Below are 18,980 nucleotides of genomic sequence, written 5' to 3' on the forward strand. Positions count from 1 at the left end.
AAAAAACATTTTCTAGATTAAAAGTCAATGTTTTTATTATTAAAACATTTTCCCAGTCAGTAAATAGCACGTTTAGTTCACTATGTCAGTATAATCTATGTTATTTTCCACACAGTAGTAGGTATGAAATACAGAAATACTTAAGTTTCTATTCAACCACACTAGATTCTTGTTCTTGCCTGAATACCCTTTATTCATTCCTTTTATCAAATCTGAACCCACATTAAAGTATTGTTTCCCCCAGTTGCTTCATGAGACAGTCTTCTCCCATGCATCATAAAACACGAACTGTCCCTGGGAAGCCTTCATACTCTTGGTCATCTTCATCTTTTCTCTTGAATCCTATCCGGTGCTCTAAGTTGGAACTCTGATCTAAAACTCTGACTTATCTTCTAATGGATGTATTAGAATAATATTAAATTCAGTATGTCTAAAAACTGCCGTTAATATTTTCTCTTTCAAGCCTCTATGTCCTCCTGTTTCCTCTCCCTCTTTTCTCTTTTTTGTGCCTTTGCTGGCCACACAGTTTGCCAAACCAAGGATCTCCAGGTCATCATTTACTCCTTCCTCTTCCAAATTACCACCCAAGCTATTTTATTTACTAATTGTTAAGGGCAAGCCCTGCTACTATTTTCTAAATATTTCTTTCCACTCTTACCTCCTGTCAATTCCTTTTGTTATTATTAAAGAGGATTATAAAATTACTTAACCTTGACAATTACTGTTGCATTCTAAGTGGGTTCTGTGCCTCTAATCTTGGGCAGCATTCTCCCTTCTCCTCCTGCCTTGCTCCAGTGAGATCTATTTAAAAACACAATCGGGCTGCCTTTCCTCTGCTTTTCCATTACCTATATAGCAATTTCCAGCTCTTTAACATGGCACGTAGTTTCTTAATCTCCTTCCAAGCCATTTATTGCATTTCTTTTCAGCAAGAGCAAATGACTTGTAGTTTCCCAAATATTATGTTGTTCCTTATTCTCTTGAATTTTCTAAGTGTCATATACCATAAAAAGGAGTATATAAACTTCAACTAAATAATTTTATGCTGCTGCTGCTGCTAAGTCGCTTCAGTCGTGTCCAACCCTGTGTGACCCCATAAACAGCAACCCACCAGGCTCCTCTGTCTCTGGGATTCTCCTGGCAAGAATTCTGGAGTGGGTTGCCATTTCCTTCTCCAATGCATGCATGCATGCTAAGTTGCTTCAGTTGTGTCTGACTCTGTGCGACCCCAAGGACAGCAGCCTACCAGGTTCCTCTGTCCACGTGACTCTCCAGGCAAGAATACTGGAGTGGGTTGCCATTTCCTTCTCCAAAATAATTCTGTGAGGTAGGAACTATTATAGTACCCCTTGTGCAGATGAAAAGTAACTTTCCCAAGGTCATACAGGAGAAAGTGGAAAGTAGTGATGTTTGAGGAGGAGAACTGAGGAGACTGGCTCTAGAATATTGTAACTAACCATTAACCATTTGACAGCTATGAATTCCACTCCCCCCCTAACCCTATCCAAAGTGCTTTTCCTTCAATGTCTTTCCCTGGATAAATTCTGCTTAATCTTCAAGATTCATGTAGATTACTTTTAGGAGGTTTTCCTTTACTTTTTCCCACCTCACTTACATGTACTATCTTTTTTTTTCCCCCCATTATGGGATACTATAAACAACAGTATTACAGTGTTTTCTATAGTGTACTATACATTTTTACTTTTGGTTATCTCTCTAATTTCTAACTGCTAGAGACTTATCACTCTAAAAGGCTGGCATACTGGAATCCTATTCTATAATCGGTAATTAAATTTGAACCAAGCCAGCATGCTGAATCACTTCTACTTCAGTAAAAGCTGCATATAATCTATGAATTCTGTGAATTCTATGAATCTTCTATGAATAATGAAGTCATTAAAGTAACTGTTTGTGAGAGAGTTAATACTGAAGATGTAGAAAGAGGAAAGTTTGGTTTTGTACATGTTACATCTGAGAAGATGGCAAGATAGTCCAATGCTCCTTTCTTCTCATTGTGTAGCAGATAATAACTAAAACAGTTTTCATTAAAATATTGTGAATAACACAAATATCTTTTCTGTAGTTTAAAATACAAATAAAAGAATTGTTATAGAAATTGTTAAAAATTACAACTACCTATATTTTCTCATATGAAAATAAAACTTTCAAAATTATTGAACTACATTTTCAGTTAAATAATTTAAAATTTTAAATAAAAATTGTTATATTTAATGTGTTTTTGAAAGAGGAAAATGATATAGGATGAATTAATTTATAAAGAAGAGTAATGAATTAGAAGTTTGCTAACTTGAAGGCTGTGAAAATTATCTAAATAAAATAAAAAATATATTATTAAATATATTTTTCATTTTAATGTTAGGAAAATTCAGCTATATGGTAAATTATATTTCTCTTTTCTCATCTAATTAATGTCCTTAAATAGGGTCTGTATCAACACATATTAATAGAATGGATAGAGAAAACAGGAAGAAACATCTTTTTCATACTTTGAAGATGAAGAGGAAAACTAACAGGTGATAAGGACTAAGCAGGGGTCAGTTCACTTAGCGTAAAAGACACAGGAGTCAGATTTGAATCTTCTATCTCCATCTTATTCATGTGACCAGAGGCAATTTAAATAATAATAAAGAAATAAGAAATAAGCATGCCTTGGCTTCCTTGTTTGTGAAATATACCTTCCTGAATGGTTGCGAAGATTACATGAGGATGCTATAAAATGCCTAGCACAGTGCTTGGAAAAGAGCAGGAACCAATAACGTCTTTTTGAAATTGGAGCAGTAAATCAGAGCTGTTTTATTTCTCTCATTTGTTACACAGACACACAAAAACTATTATTAAAGGCAATTTACTGTACTGACTTTCATGAAAGTGGGGATTTAAGAAAATTCAAGTAAATAATAATGGCAAGAAGTTAATTTGTTTGGACGCTAAGCTAACATAAGAAACTGTACATATGGCATAGTCTCCCAGATTGATAAAGATGCCTTAATGCTCTGTATGGTTCCAAAGCTGTCCCTGCCTGCATCACCACCTGGCCTCCACCAGGGACTCTGTCTGCAGCACATGTCACTGGGTGACCCTGTTATAACAACAACCGCTTGCCACGTGGAACATATTCAACTCTTCCATCTGTGTGGTGCAGGCTTTCAAATCATATACAAATGCTTTAGTTTTGAAAGGCAACTGGTCTTTTTCAGAAATAATAAAATTTCTTAAATAATGTGTCCGTATGAGAGAAGAGGGACTCCTTCCAGGATTTAGCAATTTGGACATGTTCCCAAAGCAATGTAATGTGATTTTCCAAATTGGGAAGATTACAACTTCTCATCCAGATGATCATTTTCCTTCAGGGATCCGGATTCTCATGTAAGAAATTAGCTACAGCCATGGAGAGATCTGGTGATTCAAGCATTGTTTACCATTAGTTAAATTTTCCTAAAGCTATTTAACTTGTAACAGAAGTTATCATTAAATTGGGACAGGGCTTTTTTTTATAACCACACATCTGGAACTATCAGGAGACACTGCTTGATTCTACTGATTTGAAAGAAAACAATTGTGAACCTTTATCTGCGCCAGTCACTGCATTAATCATTTTCAGTGATGATATCATTTAATCCTCACAATACCTCCAGAATGTTTTTATTATCATGACTTCTATTTTACAGATGAGGAAAGAGCTGAAGTTAGTGTGGAGCTGTGACTCAGACCCAGGCAGTCTGTTGGTCAAAAACAGTGAACTTTAAATCACCAAACTATAGATCAAAAGTCTCCATTTATGTATAAGATTTCTTTTCGGAATGATTTTTTAATGTCTCCTCTTCATTAGCAGAAACGCACCTCCACAGGTATAGTCCCAGAACCGACTTGCGTGCACTGTATGGAAAACATTCCCCAAGTAAGATATTAGCAACACCTCTCCTCACACTATGCAACAGAGCTATATTTTAATAATCTCAGTTTAAATTCATTTTGACAAAGAGCCTTGGGCAAATAAACTCTCCACTAACATTGTACATGGTTGTCAAGTCAACTGAGAAAATATTTTTATCTTATAAAACTTCTCAACTTGTTTAAAAGTCCCTGCCAGGAAGTTTTGTGATATCCTGCGGAAAGCTGGAGAAGCATTTGCATTTTGAAGATGGTCCCTTTTGATGTTTAATGAGTTAAAAGAAGAAAATGCTTATGAATTCACTCACATTTTTTAGATAATTTGGAAAGGATCTGATTTGTAAACAGTCATATTTTAAAAGAGTAAACTTTTGGGGGGCTGAACACGTTAAACATTTTGTCATGGTATCTTCCCACTAAAAGCTATATATCATGTCTAAAAAAAAACTGATTAAAAAAAGGAAATAAACTTACAATGTCTAACTGAAAGTGGATTATACTTTTATAAAATGACACAATTTCATACAATTCACTGACTGTATCTGATTTGATGTAACTTCACTGATGTGTAGTCATGGAAAAAAGCCCAACATTAAGAAATATGAGACATTTTCATTACTTTTTATATTTTAAATCATTTAAATCATTTCATTTTGCACAAAACAAATATGTACTTCTACTGGCAAGTCAAAGGCAATGAAAAGTAAGTCAGTAACAGGCTAAAAAATCAGAGGTTAAAAAATAAAACACACTCTGCTGTGTGTTACATAAAAGATATATTTAACAATTCAACAAATACTTGTTAAGAACACGCTAAGTGCTGGGCACTGTACTGAGCTGGGGTCATAAATATGAGTAAGATCCAATTTTTACCCTCAAGGAGTTTATCATCTACTGGGGCTAGGATTCTGTTACCCTCAGGCAGCTAAAGATGTCTGAATCCTGTTCCTCTATGCTCCATAAAGCTCCTTTTTCACCACAACTTCCATTAACCAAGACAAGCTGAGTTACTTCACTTTTGGATTGTTGTAATAACCATTTAACTCCTGCCCCTTGACTCTTTGCCTTATTAAACCATGATTTAATTACTTTTTTCCTTATGCAAACATTAACACAAAAACTAGTTCCCCAGGTAAAAGCTTTCAATTCTCCTTGGCAAACAACAATACTGAAAAAGTAAATAATAACAAACCGTGGGGCTAGTTAAAATGCAGATTCCTGGGCCCCACCGGCAACCAATCAAAAGAGATTATTTATACACAAGAAGCAGCATTAACACATTTTCTAGATGATTCGTACTTAAAACTCTGAGAATTGATGAGCTACAAGTTCAAAATCCAAACTTTCTGTCCTGGTTTTCAAGCAACCGTAAACTGATTTCAATCTGATTTCCACTGTAACAGTTCATTCTAGCCTAGTATTTTGTTTAGTCCCTTCTGGTCAAAATGCTTTTTACAGCTTCTTTGAGAACTTCTTCCCATATAAAGGACTCTTCAACAAATTCTAACACATATTTCTCATGATTCTTAAGTTTTGTGCCCTTCAAATATATGGCACATAAGATATCAGAACCATCTTCTATTTCTTTTGAATTTTATATATAACTTGTAATATATACAAGTTATCACCACCTAGACTTAAGTGTTCAGAAAATAAGAACTATCATATTTTCTTTTTAACTCCTTATTTACTTCAATACCATATTAAATAAATTCTATAGATTTATCAGCTAATATGGAATCATAGGAGCAACTAAATATTCTGTACATTTGATGGAAAGCTGAAACTAACGTGGCATCTTACTGACTTAAGAATAACAATAAGCCTGAAAAGTCTATGGGTGATCTGCTCAAGGAAGGTTGCTAGGCTTACCCTAGACCATACATGTGCCAAGAATGCATTAGAGAGATGTAAACAGAAAGCCAACTCTTGTGTGGCTGTTCACTAACTGGGTGATTTTTCTCCTTTTCCACCTACTCACTATGACATCCAAGCCTACATTTGGAGAGAATCTCATATGGGAGTGCTGCCACTTGTCTACTGGCTTAATTCCCATTATGATTAATAACTTGGACAAACCACTTATTACTCTAACTGCTATCACTGTCTAAATAAAGTATCAAATACAAAACCTGTGTTAGTGGTCTATAAGAATCTCCATAATAAGTACACTTCCTGCTAATCCATTAAAAATTCTGAACGATATATAAGCACTCCTTGAATGAACAGAGAGATGTATGGCCACCGGGTGGAAAATCTCCTCTTTACATTGAAGCATTTATAAAAATAATTATAATACTACTAATAATTCCTACTATTCACTTGCTGTGTATTATCCACTTAGTGTTACAAATCAACAAATGTGCCGTGCGATTAGAGCATCACCAACCTAACAATGAACCTTGAGAGGAAAACTTACCCACATTTTGGGAGCAAAGAAAATTAGTAAAGGCAGATAAGACTGACTGGCCCAAAGTTCATTCAGAGAGTAGCTGGTATGACAGGAACTCAAGACCAAGTCCTGTGTTGCTTTCTCGCTCGTCTGCCCACTGAGTAGTTTCTAACCTTAACCAAGGAGCGTGTACTACCTGTGACTTCTGCTGTATGGAATTCTAAAGCATACAGTATGGGAACAGTGAGTTTACACGTCACTATTACCAGTTTTAGTGGGTCAAAGAACATTAATTACAGAAAATTAATTTTGAATATTTTAACAAGCAATGGATTTGACAAGTAAAAATATATTTGGTTTTTTTTTTTTCATTTTATCTGTTTCCCACCCTGAGTCCTTGATGATGTCTTTATCTTCATTTTTTTACTTACTTCTTATTGTTTGTCTACTCTCCCTTTAGAATATTTCCTCTCTTTCTTATAGTAGATACGCTGATTGGTATCAATTCAGAATGAAGGACAAATATTTTACTTCCTTCTAAAGGACTCCTCCAGCAAACTGAGAAAGATTAACCAAAAGTATGCTCTTGGATGCCTTCTGGGCATATGCTGGCTTCTTATTCAATTAGCAGAATTTTAGATTACATTGTACTACTGCTAAAACTGCTGGAATTGTCCCTTTTCAGTCTGTGACTCCAGGACATTCATGAAATGCTTGAGCAGGCCTGTAACCCGACTTTAAAGAAGACTCATCATAACTGATGTGTAATTTAACTACTGTATGTCTACATAGTTCATTTTATATAAGAATCAAATTAGCACATGCCAGAAAGGAAAAATACTTTGCCATATCTATATTTGAAGAGTCGTAAAACCATAATTTCTTTTACTCATTCAAGGCAATTGCATTCCTTGACCCAAACTAATTTATCTTTTTCTACCTCTGAAACTCAACTGCTTTCTACCCTGAATCTAAAAATAACTGTTCAATAGATGAATATGCCTAAAGCAAATGTTTATTAATTCATACAACAAATGTTTGAGTGTCTATAATATACCATGCACTCAACTTGGTAGTGTATGAGGAAGAGTGTATTAGACAGTAACCCTATTTTATAGAGATTCCTGTCTAGTAAGGAGTATGTGCATGTGTGTGTACGTATGTATCAGTATAAATCAGTATATGCATATCAGAAATTAAGCGACAAGTGATATTTACAATAAACAGTGTAAGGGACTTAAAAAAGGAGATATATTTCCAGATAGACCTTCAGGTCTCATTTCACAAAAGGGATTACATTTGTCTTGACCATTAAATAGATTCATTTGTCTTTACTTAATGGAGAAGTAAAATTGAAAAAGGTATAAATCAGTAGTGTTCAGAGTTGGAATAAGAAAAAAGCATTAACAGAGACATGAAGCTTGAAAATTATGGATTGTTTAAATTCATGAAATAGGGAAGAGGATTATAATGTTAGAAAGACAGATTGGGACCAATCTATAAAAGTCATAAATCTGAGTGTGGAATTGGAATTTATTCATTAAGCGGTAAGGACCAATAAAGGTTTCTGGGCTGAAAATCAGAACCACATTTCAGTAAGCTGAATCTGGTGAAAGTATGAGCTAGATTAGAAAGATAAGGTGTTAGGGCAAGGTGTGTATTGCAATAGTCTAAACTGGAAGAATAAGGGAAGAAGGAATGGACTGATAGGATAACTATTTCAGATAAACAACGAACAGAATTTAACAACTGATAATGGGAGGAGATAAGATGATAAAAAGTTAAAGATGTTTTAGATGTCTCAGTTTAAGAACTGATAACAATATGCCAATAATAGAAATGCAGGTGTCTGAAGAAGTGAGTTTATAACCTGGCCATACCCTTGGTTCTATCCAGGTACACTTTACATCAAAGCACATAAGAAAATGTCATTGGTTTCAATGGTTTACTAGTTACAAGGCATCTTCATTGTTGGTACTCTGGCAATACTTGAAAACTTTTATTCATTGCCTTCAAGGAGCTAACTTTGCATAATTTTTGACTCATTAGCCTCTCAGTTCCAAAAGAAACTCCTGAATTAACAACTTAGTGGAAAAGCTACATCTCTAGTTTAATAGTTAGATTAAGCTAACTATTAAAGTTTGAGTGAGTGAGTGAGTGAAGTCGCTCAGTTGTGTCCGACTCTTTGCGACCCACTGGACTTAGCCTACAAGGCTCCTCTGTCCATGGAATTTTCCAGGCAAGAGTACTGGAGTGGGTTGCCATTTCCTTCTCCAGGGGATCTTCATGACCCAGGCATTGAACCCGGGTCTCCCGCATTGCAGGCAGATGCTTTACCATGTGAGTCACCAGGGAATAATATATATTAGTTTTTTTCCACTTGGTTCAAAAAGCTAAGCAAAATCCAAAATCATACAGGCACTTTTGGTCACATGAAAACATGTTCTGTGTGTTTATAATGACATAATTTATAAGTAATTTCCCCTAATTTATGTAATTGTATCCACTCATCATTTCTATGAAGTAGGCAATCTAATTACAGTATGAGATCCTTAATCAGTAAATGAATCTTATATGTTTACTGTAGTTTCTTTAACTTATAAAAATAACAAAACTCTGCTAGAACTTTTTATTTTAACACTATCTACTCAAAGTATAAATTAACATAAATGTGCTAAAATTAAATTACAAAACTATATCGTATACTGGTTTCACAACAATTTTGCCCACAACTTAAAGTCCATTGTATTATTTTAAGAATATAAATGTATCTTAAAGGAGCAATTTTTAGAATTAGAAACACAAAGCACTGAGGCATCATATACTAAATGGTCAAAAATAAATACTATTTTATTAATATAAAACAGTAATCATGTTCACGTCCTTATGATTATTTTTACGGGCTACTTATTTCTAAAGTAATGGGTAAAATTTAACAGTTGAAAAAAAAGATGAGATGCTCAAGAATTCTAGTGAGCAAAGAAACCAATACAAATTAAATTATAATTTAACATGTGCTAAACTCAAAGCTGGTAAAATAAACTGTATTCACAAGCAGTCCTCTATTTAAATTTGGATACATATTGCCATATGACCCCCGATAACAGTACACCACTTTACACTCCTCTCAAAAATGTATGAGTATCTGTTTCTTCATAGACCAACACTTTTCATTCACTTACACTCTTACTGAAACATCAGTTAACAGCTGAGATGTGAGAGATATAATGTTAAACAGCAAGGACAACAGACATAAACAAACAGAAAAACAAAACAAGGCGCAGCCCACGTCCTCAAGAGGGACAATCTAATTAGAGACACAGACAACAAATAATCATACGAACAATGTAAACCTACGACTGTGAAAAGATTAGGGACAAAAACTACACGGAATTGGTAAGAGCAGATATGAAGGCATTTAACCTACCCATGAAGTACTTCTCTGAAGAAATGATCTGAAAGAAGAGTAAGAGAAAAATGAGGGACATGGCAGGGAGTTTTCTTGCCAAGGGAAGTACATGTTCTTTACATTGGGAGTAAACATGGATTTATCCGTGTAAATCCATGTAATCGGATAGTTGGAAGGATAATTGCTTTGTGGTCTGATAGGCATCCTATGAACAATACGAGGATATGTTCATATATGCCACGGAAATATATCTTTGATGTATGTGGTAATATCCTTCGCCATTTTTCGAATGGGTCTTTAGTTATGTTGCAAATTTATTTTTATGAGCTCTTTTTAATATTAAAGAAAATATTACTTTGTTGTACATGATGCAGATACTTGCACCTGCTGTATTTCTTCCTTGTGTTGCTATTTAATTGCAAGTCACTAATTTTATGTGTGTTCAAGTGTAAGTCACTCTGTCATGTCCAACTCATTGCGAACCCATTGACTGTACCTTACCAGGCTCCTCTGTCCATGGAATACTGGACAGGCAAGAATACTGGAGTGGGTAGCTATTCCCTTCTCCAAGGAATCTTCCCAACCCAGGGATCAAACCTGAGTCTCCTGAATTGCAGGCAGATGCTTTACTGTCTGAGCCTCCAGGGAAGCCCAATTTTATGTGACTTTTCCTTGCACATTTCTAGATTTTACACTGAGAATCAGGGACATTCTCTATTAAAAGACTTGAAAAAAAAAGAAAGAAAGAAAACCAACAAAACAAAGAATAGAATCATTTTGGTGTATTCTGATGTACTATCTAACGTAGAGATCCCTGTTACTTTTGTTACTGAATGATTTGTTTCTGTCCACTGATTATAGGTGTTTTTATTATACACTACATTTCCAATCTTTTCCTACTTTCAAGTAGATTATTTTCTTACTCTCTCTTCCACTGACTTGCTTGCTTATTCAAGCACCAGTATAAACTGCTTTATTTATTCTGAAATATATTAATATCTGATAAAGTTCACCCTCCTCCTTCCCAGTTTTTACTTTTTTTAAACAAGATATTTCTTATGTTGAGTTTTCCACATGAACTCTAAAAGCCTAGCATGCTGTAGTCCATAGGGTTGCAAAGAGTCAGACATGACTTAGCAACCGAACAACATCACCAAAATAACTTTTAACAAATTGATATTTTAGGCAGATGATTATATTAGTTTATATACAGATAATAGTCATTTTATGATATTGATGTTCCTATCCCAAACCAGGAAATGTATTTCCATTTATTAAACCACTTTTATGACTCTGTATGGCTATAAATTCTTCTTTTTTAAAGATTTATACATCCCTTTGTGAATATATTCCTAGGTATTTTATCTTAATTTTTATTTTATTTTTTGCTATCTTCAATAAAATGGATTTTTTTCTTTCATTATAGTTTGCAAAAGGCTCTTGTTCATGTTTTGGAAAGCAAAAATTTTTTACAGTTTTGTAAAAAGCCACTTAAATTTCCTTATTGCTCTAATAGTTTTTTTAGTAGATTGTCTCGTTTTCCATTTATATAAATGATACTCATTTTGCCCCTCCTTTCTAGTATTATATTTATTTTTAAATTATTAAATATTTCACAAAAACAAATACATTCATATATGTGCATACACATTACACTGTGTGTCTAAATTTGTTGTGCAATCTAAATAAATTAAGCATTAAGGAGAGAAATAGCAAGGTCCTTCTATATATAGCACAGAAAACTATATTCAATATCCTATGATAAACCATGATGGTCAACACCAAAATCAGATTGATTATATTCTTTGCAGCCAAAGATGGAGAAGCTCTATTCAGTCAGCAAAAACGAGACCAGGAGCTGACTGTGGCTCAGATCATGAACTCCTTATTGCCAAAATCAGACTTAAATTGAAGAAAAGTAGGGAAAACCACTAGACCATTCAGGTATGACCTAAATCAAATCCCTTATGATTATACAGTGGAAGTGAGAAATAGATTTAAGGGACTAGATCTGATAGACAGAGTGCCTGATGAACTATGGACGGAGGTTCGTGACATTGTACAGGAGACAGGGATCAAGACCATCCCCATGGAAAATAAATGCAAAAAGCAAAATGGCTATCTGAGGAGGCCTTACAAATAGCTGTGAAAAGAAGAGAAGCTAAAAGCAAAGGAGAAAAGGAAAGATATAAGTATCTGAATGCAGAGTTCCAAAGAATAGCCAGAAGAGATAAGAAAGCATTCCTCAGTGATCAATGCAAAGAAATAGAGGAAAACAACAGAATGGGAAAGATTAGAGATCTCTTCAAGAAAATTAGAGATACCAAGGGAACATTTCATGCAAAGATGGGCTCGATAAAGGACAGAAATGGTATGGACCTAAAAGAAGCAGAAGATATTAAGAAGAGGTGGCAAGAATACACGGAAGAACTGTACAAAAAAGATCTTCATGACCAAGATAATCACAATGGTGTGATCACTCACCTAGAGCCAGACATCCTGGAATGTGAGTCAAGTGGGCCTTAGAAAGCATCACTACAAACAAAGCTAGTGGAGGTGATGGAATTCCAGTGGAGCTATTTCAAATCCTGAAAGATGATGCTGTGCAAGTGCTGCACTCAATATGCCAGCAAATTTGGAAAACTCAGCAGTGGTCACAGGACTGGAAAAGGTCCATTTTCATTCCAATCCCAAAGAAAGGCAATGCCAAAGAATGCTCAAACTACCGCACAATTGAACTCATCTCAAATGCTAGTGAAGTAATGCTCAAAATTCTCCAAGCCAGGCTTCAGCAATACGTGAACTGTGAACTTCCAGATGTTCAAGCTGGTTTTAGAAAAGGCAGAGGAACCAGAGATCAAATTGCCAACATCTGCTGGATCATGGAAAATGCAAGAGAGTTATAGAAAAGCATGTATTTCTGCTTTATTGACTATGCCAAAGCCTTTGACTGTGTGGATCACAATAAACTGTGGAAAATTCTGAAAGAGATGGGAATACCAGACCACCTGACCTGCCTCTTGAGAAATCTATATGCAGGTCAGAAAGCAACAGCTAGAAATGGACATAGAACAGACTGGTTCCAAACAGGAAAAGGAGTACATCAAGGCTATATATTGTTACCCTGCTTATTTAACTTATATGCAGAATCCATTATGAGAAACCCTGGGCTGGAAGAAGCACACGTTGGAATCAAGATTGCCTGGAGAAATATCAATAACCTCAGATATGCAGATGACACCACCCTTATGGCAGAAAGTGAAGAGGAACTCAAAAGCCTCTTGATGAAAGTGAAAGAGGATAGTGAAAAAGTTGGCTTAAAGCTCAACATTCAGAAAACAAAGATCATGGCATCTGGTCCCATCACTTCATGGCAAATAGATGGGGAAACAGTGGAAACAGTGTCAGACTTTATTTTTTAGGCTCCAAAATCACTGTAGATGGTGACTGCAGCCATGAAATTAAAACATGCTTACTCCTTGGAAGGAAAGTTATGACCAACCTAGAGAGCATATTGAAAAGCAGAGACATTATTTTGCCAACACAGGTCCATCTAGTCAAGGCTATGGTTTTCCAGTGGTCATGTATGGATGTGAGAGTTGGACTGTGAAGAAGGCTGAGCACCAAAGAATTGATGCTTTTGAACTGTGGTGTTGGAGAAGACTCTTGAGAGCCCCTTGGACTGCAAGGAGATCTAACCAGTCCATTCTAAAGGAGATCAGTCCTGGATGTTCTTTGGAAGGAATGATGCTAAAGCTGAAACTCCAGTACTTTGGTCACCTCATGCGAAGAGCTGACTCATTGGACAAGACTCTGATGCTGGGAGGGATTGGGGGCAGGAGGAGAAGGGGATGACAGAAGATGAGATAGCTGGATTTCATCACCGACTCGATGGACATGAGGTTTGAGTGAACTCCGGGAGATGGTGATGGACAGGGAGGCCTGGCGTGCTGCGATTCATGGGGTTGCAAAGAGTCAGACACGACTGAGCGCCTGAACTGAACTGACAAACCATGACAGAAAGAATGTGTTAAAAAAAAAGAACGTACATGTATGTGTAAGGAAATGACTGCTGTACAGTTGTACTTAACACAACATTATAAATCAAATATACTTTCAGCAACAACAACAAGCATTAAGGGAAACATTCACACAAATAGGAAATTTGAACAAGACGAATTCTCAGATTCATGCCCAAATTCTTTATCAGGCCTCATGCTTTTGCCTTCAAGAAGGCACATAAAGTGCGTTTTGCTGTAGAAATCATTTCAATCTTGAAGTTCTAAAGACAGTCTCATATATTTTCTGTTAGAAGTCTCATCTATACTATAACAGTCTTTATTTCACCCACAATTGATTTCTAGAAAAGATCTTAAGAAAGTGTTCAATTTTATTTTTACACCTGTGGGAAACCAATCATACTATCTCATTTTTATTAACAGTCAATTTCTCTATTGATCTGCAATGACACATGGTCAGATGTCAGGTTTTCAAGAAAACTTGGCCTTCTTTGCTGCTGCTGCTGCTGCTAAGTTGTTTCAGTCATGTCTGACTCTGTGCGACCCCACAGATGGCAGCCCACCAGGCTCCCCCGTCCCTGGGATTCTCCAAGGAAGAACACTGGAGTGGGTTGTCATTTCCTTCTTCAACGCATGAAAAGTGCAAAGTGAAAGTGAAGTCGCTCAGTCGTGTCTGACCCTTAGTGACCCCATGGACTGCAGCCCACCAGGCTCCTCCGTCCATGGGATTTTCCAGGCAAGAGTACTGGAGTGGGGTGCCATCGCCCTCTCCGTGGGCCTCTTTATGATTCTGCATTTCACTGGACTGACTGTCTGTAGGTATAAATATTGAGGTCTTGGTTACTTTGGCCTCTATAATAGGTCTTCATTTCTGTTAGAGAAAGAGTTCCATATTATTCGACTCTTCCTCCTCTTCTAATTCTGCCTCCAGCTTCATGGCTTTTCCAAAAATGTTTTGGCTATTTTTGGCTATTTGCACTTATATATAAATGTTAGAAATAAGTTTATTCACTGGAATTTCCATGAACCTCTGAAGTATTTATAGCAGAACTGAAATCTGTAAGATATTTCATTTATCCACAAACAATTGCTATACATCCACTGATACAGGTTTAATTTAATTTTAAATAGAAGATTTTATTTTATTTTTATACACTTTTGTTAGAATATGCTGCATAATTATTTTGACTGAGTTGTTTTGTTGCTAATCAAGTAGATAAACAGTATCTCTCCATTTTGATATGAATAATGCAATGAACCTGTATTTTGATGTTGACAGCTAATTCCTAATAGAAGTATTTATATCTTTGTTAGATTATGCTTAATTATTTTGATATTTTGTATTTTTGTGTTGACAGCTAATTCCTTAATATATATCCTATATCCAATAAAATTACTATACTCTTCAACTAATTCTATATTTTACTGTGCATTATATCATGTTTTTATATAGGCATTCATGTAATTGGCAAAGTAAAATAGCTTTGTTTCTTCATTCTCAACACTACATCTTTTATTTTTCTCCCATTCTGCACTGGCTTGTAGGAGCTTCCCTGATGGCTCACTGGTAAAGGATCCTTCAGCAATGCTGGAGATGGGACTTCAATCCCTGGGACAGAAAGACCACCTGGAGAAGGAAATGGCAACCCATTCCATTACTCTTGCCTAGGAAATCCCATGGACAGAGGAGTCTGGTGGGCTGCAGTTTATTGGGTCGCAAAAGAGTCAGACAAAAGTTAGTGACTAAACAACAACCACAATAGTGTACTGGTTTATACCTCCAGTAATGTCCAGAAGTAGATATAGAGACATCTTTGTGAGTTTATGAATTTTATAGAGGATTTTTCTAATATTTGACCGTTATTTGACCGAATGATGTTTCCCATTGATTTTGGTAAATATACATGAGAAAGTTTTATTAGATTTTTTATTTCGATTTTATTAAAATTTTTTTTCTGTATCTACTAAGATAGTGTGGTTTTTCTAATTAACAGAATCTGTTAATTAATCTGTTAATGAGGGGGTTAAGAGTTTTAAATGATAAATGACCTCTGCTATACAGACATAAATTCACCTTTATTCTCTTGTATTAACTTCATTTATTTATACAGGCTTCCCTGGTGGTGCAGAGGTTAAAGTGTCTGCCTGCAATGTGGGAGACCTGGGTTCGATCTCTGGGTCGGGAAGATCCCCTGGAGAAGGAAATGGCAACCCACTCCAGTATTCTTGCCTGGAGAATCCCATGGATGGAGGAGCTTGGTTGGCTACAGTCCATGGGTCGCAAAGAGTCGGACACAACTGAGCGACTTCACTGTCACTGTCACTTTATTTTAAAAAAGTTTCTTTGCTATTGTGCATCATTCTCAGATAACAAATGATCATAACTTCCTTCTATAAATGTCTCTCACTTAGTTTATGACCTTTATTGATTATATTAGTACTAGCCTCAAATAATGACTCTGGGGATGTTCTTTCATTCTAGATAATTCAGATTTTTAAAATTTCCTTGAACCTATATTATGTCTGAACTCGTGTTTTCTTAAAAAAAAAAAAAAATCTAAACTGCTGATTCAGTTTCTTTAAATGGTTATACAGCTTGATGTCCTTCCATTACATTTTCTTAGAATTTTCCCACTTCATCAGTTTGTAACTTTTTGCCATGAAAGTATTCAGTATATTTTCTTTTTAATGTCTTTGTTATCTGTGTTACACCTCCTTTTCTCATTCCTAGTACTATCGAATTGTGCTTATTTTTCTTGATCAATCCTATTTTTGTCAATTTTACTTGCATTCTCATAGATCTAATCTTGACTTTGTTCACATTTACTGCATTTTTCCTTTTTATTAGTTCCTACTCTTTGTGATTTCTTTTTTCTATTCTTTTACTTTCTTATTTTTCTAACAATTTAATTTGAAAACTTAGGGCATTAATTTCAGCATAAGATTTTCATGTATATTTGCCAACAAAGGTCCATCTAGTCAAGGCTATGGTTTTCCAGTGGTCATGTATGGATGTGAGAGTTGGACTGTGAAGAAAGCTGAGTGCTGAAGAACTGATGCTTTTGAACTGTGGTGCTGGAGAAGACTCTTGAGAGTCCCTTGGACTGCAAGGAGATCCAACCAGATCCAACTGATCTAAAGGAGATCAGTCCTGGGTGTTCATTGGAAAGACTGATGCTGAAGCTGAAACTCCAATACTTTGCCACCTGATGCAAAGAGCTGACTCATTGGAAAAGACTCTGATGCTGGGAGGGACTGGGGACAGGAGGAGAAGGGGACGACAGAGGATGAGATGGTTGGATGGCATCACTGACTCGATGGACATGAGTTTGGGTGAACTCCGGAAGTTGGTTATGGACAGGGGAGGTATGGCGTGCTGCGATTCACCGGGTCGCAAAGAATCGGACACGACTAAGCGACTGAACTGAACTGAAAGCTATTCATTTTCCTCTATGTACTATTTTATCTGCAAGCTGTATTCTCTAAATAGTACATTTGCTGTTGTTTAAACCTGAAAATTTTCTGGTTTCCCTAGTGATTTTTTCCGGGATATATGCGTTTTTCAAAAGTATGCTTGTAAAAGTCTTAGTTTTCTTTTTGTTACTAGGTGTTTAACTTAATTGTACTATGATCAAAACAATTCATCTGTATATTCATCTCTAGAAATTTGTTTAGACTTACAGAATAAAACAATATATGGTTATTCTTTGTAACTATCCAATCGGTTTTAAAAGATTAGGTATTCTTTAATAATTCACTGTAGGTTTTCTATCTGCTCAAAATTTTTAGTTGTTCAAATGTTTTCTATATAGATCTTTCTGCTCACTTGATCTATCAGTCACAGTGAGCTATTTTTAAAACTCCCACTATGACTGTAATTATATCTCTGTTTTGTTAATGTTTGCCTTTATACTCTGAAACTATGTCATTAGAATCTGGTTCATCCCAGACTCCCTGATGGATTCTTTTTCACACCATATTCTGAAGCAAACCATCTGTTGCCACCTCTGGAGATATACATTGCCATGTAAGGGGCTGTGAAGCTCTGGCTTTCATTTACCAGGGTAAATTAAACCCTCAGATCCTCCAACCAGCATTAAGACTTAGCTTCCTGTGAGTGAGAAATTCCATCTCTTTTATATCAATAGATGACTTCTATCTCTAGTATGTAAAAATTTTTCTTTCTGGCCCTTTAGTTAACTATTTATTTAAAACATTTCTTTTTGGAATTTTCAGGTATTTAAAATGGGAAGAGAGAGTTCAATGTGCTTACAACATCCATCAATCCAAATCATAATCTTAATCGCAATGTAAATTTTTAATGTGAAAATCAATGCCAACTTACTACTTAGATATAACAATTCATTTCCTCAGGTGGATTATTTAATTCATTTCTAACAAACAATCAGTACATTCATATATTCAGCTGTTCTACACAAGTTAGGAGGTTATATATTCTATACATTTAATACATTTATTAAGTTTAATAAATTTATCTCTATTGAGTAAGTACATTTTTAAGTACATACTATGTGCCAAGTAAGCAAGTACTACTGTTCTAGAAATTAGAAATATAATACTGAACTAAGGAGTCAAGAATTCAACATATACATACAGATAAATAGATACATGTCTAGAATTGGAAACATTTTATGAAGCAAATTAAAGTAGGTAGACGAAGATAAATTGGGGGTGTGGTTACTATTATGCTTTAAGAAATGTATTCAGAAAGGCCTCACCTATGACACTTGAGCAGAGAACTAAAAAAAAAATAAAAATACGGAGACAGTCATGTGACTGTTCTGAAGAAGGATATTGCAGGCAGAAGGAAAAGCAAAGGGCAGAGGATCTGTGCTTCATGTGTTTGAGTGACAGAAAAGAGGCTGATGCTTCTCAAACCCTGTTGGTAAGGAGAGCAATGGAAGGCTTGAAGGGGAGGAGGCTATTCTAGGGCCTTGTGGACTATTTTAAAGACCGGGGATTTTATCAGTGAAATAGGAAGTTACTGGAAGATTTTGAGCAATGAGGGCAGGTAATTTGCTTTGTTTCAAAAGAATCTCCCTGGTTCTGAATTGAAAACAGGCTATGGGAGGCAAGGGCTGAAAAATAAAGATCATTTAGGAAGCCACTGTAATAATCCAGAAGAGAGACGATAATGACTTGGCCCAGAGTGGTAGTAGATTAGTGAGAAGCAATCAGATTCTGGCTACGTTATAAAGGTAGAATCAACAGCTGAGGAGGAGAGCGT

The 18,980-nt window shown here is 35.6% G+C and overlaps 1 protein-coding gene across 3 annotated transcripts in view; it reads right to left on the reverse strand.

The window, feature by feature from the left end:
* Positions 1-18,980, reverse strand: part of ADAMTS19 (ADAM metallopeptidase with thrombospondin type 1 motif 19) — a 265,725-nt gene that overhangs the window by 111,064 nt on the left and 135,681 nt on the right. The window lies entirely within an intron of this gene.

This window comes from Ovis aries, chromosome 5 (genome assembly GCF_016772045.2).
Source record: "Ovis aries strain OAR_USU_Benz2616 breed Rambouillet chromosome 5, ARS-UI_Ramb_v3.0, whole genome shotgun sequence".
Lineage (NCBI taxonomy): Eukaryota > Metazoa > Chordata > Mammalia > Artiodactyla > Bovidae > Ovis > Ovis aries.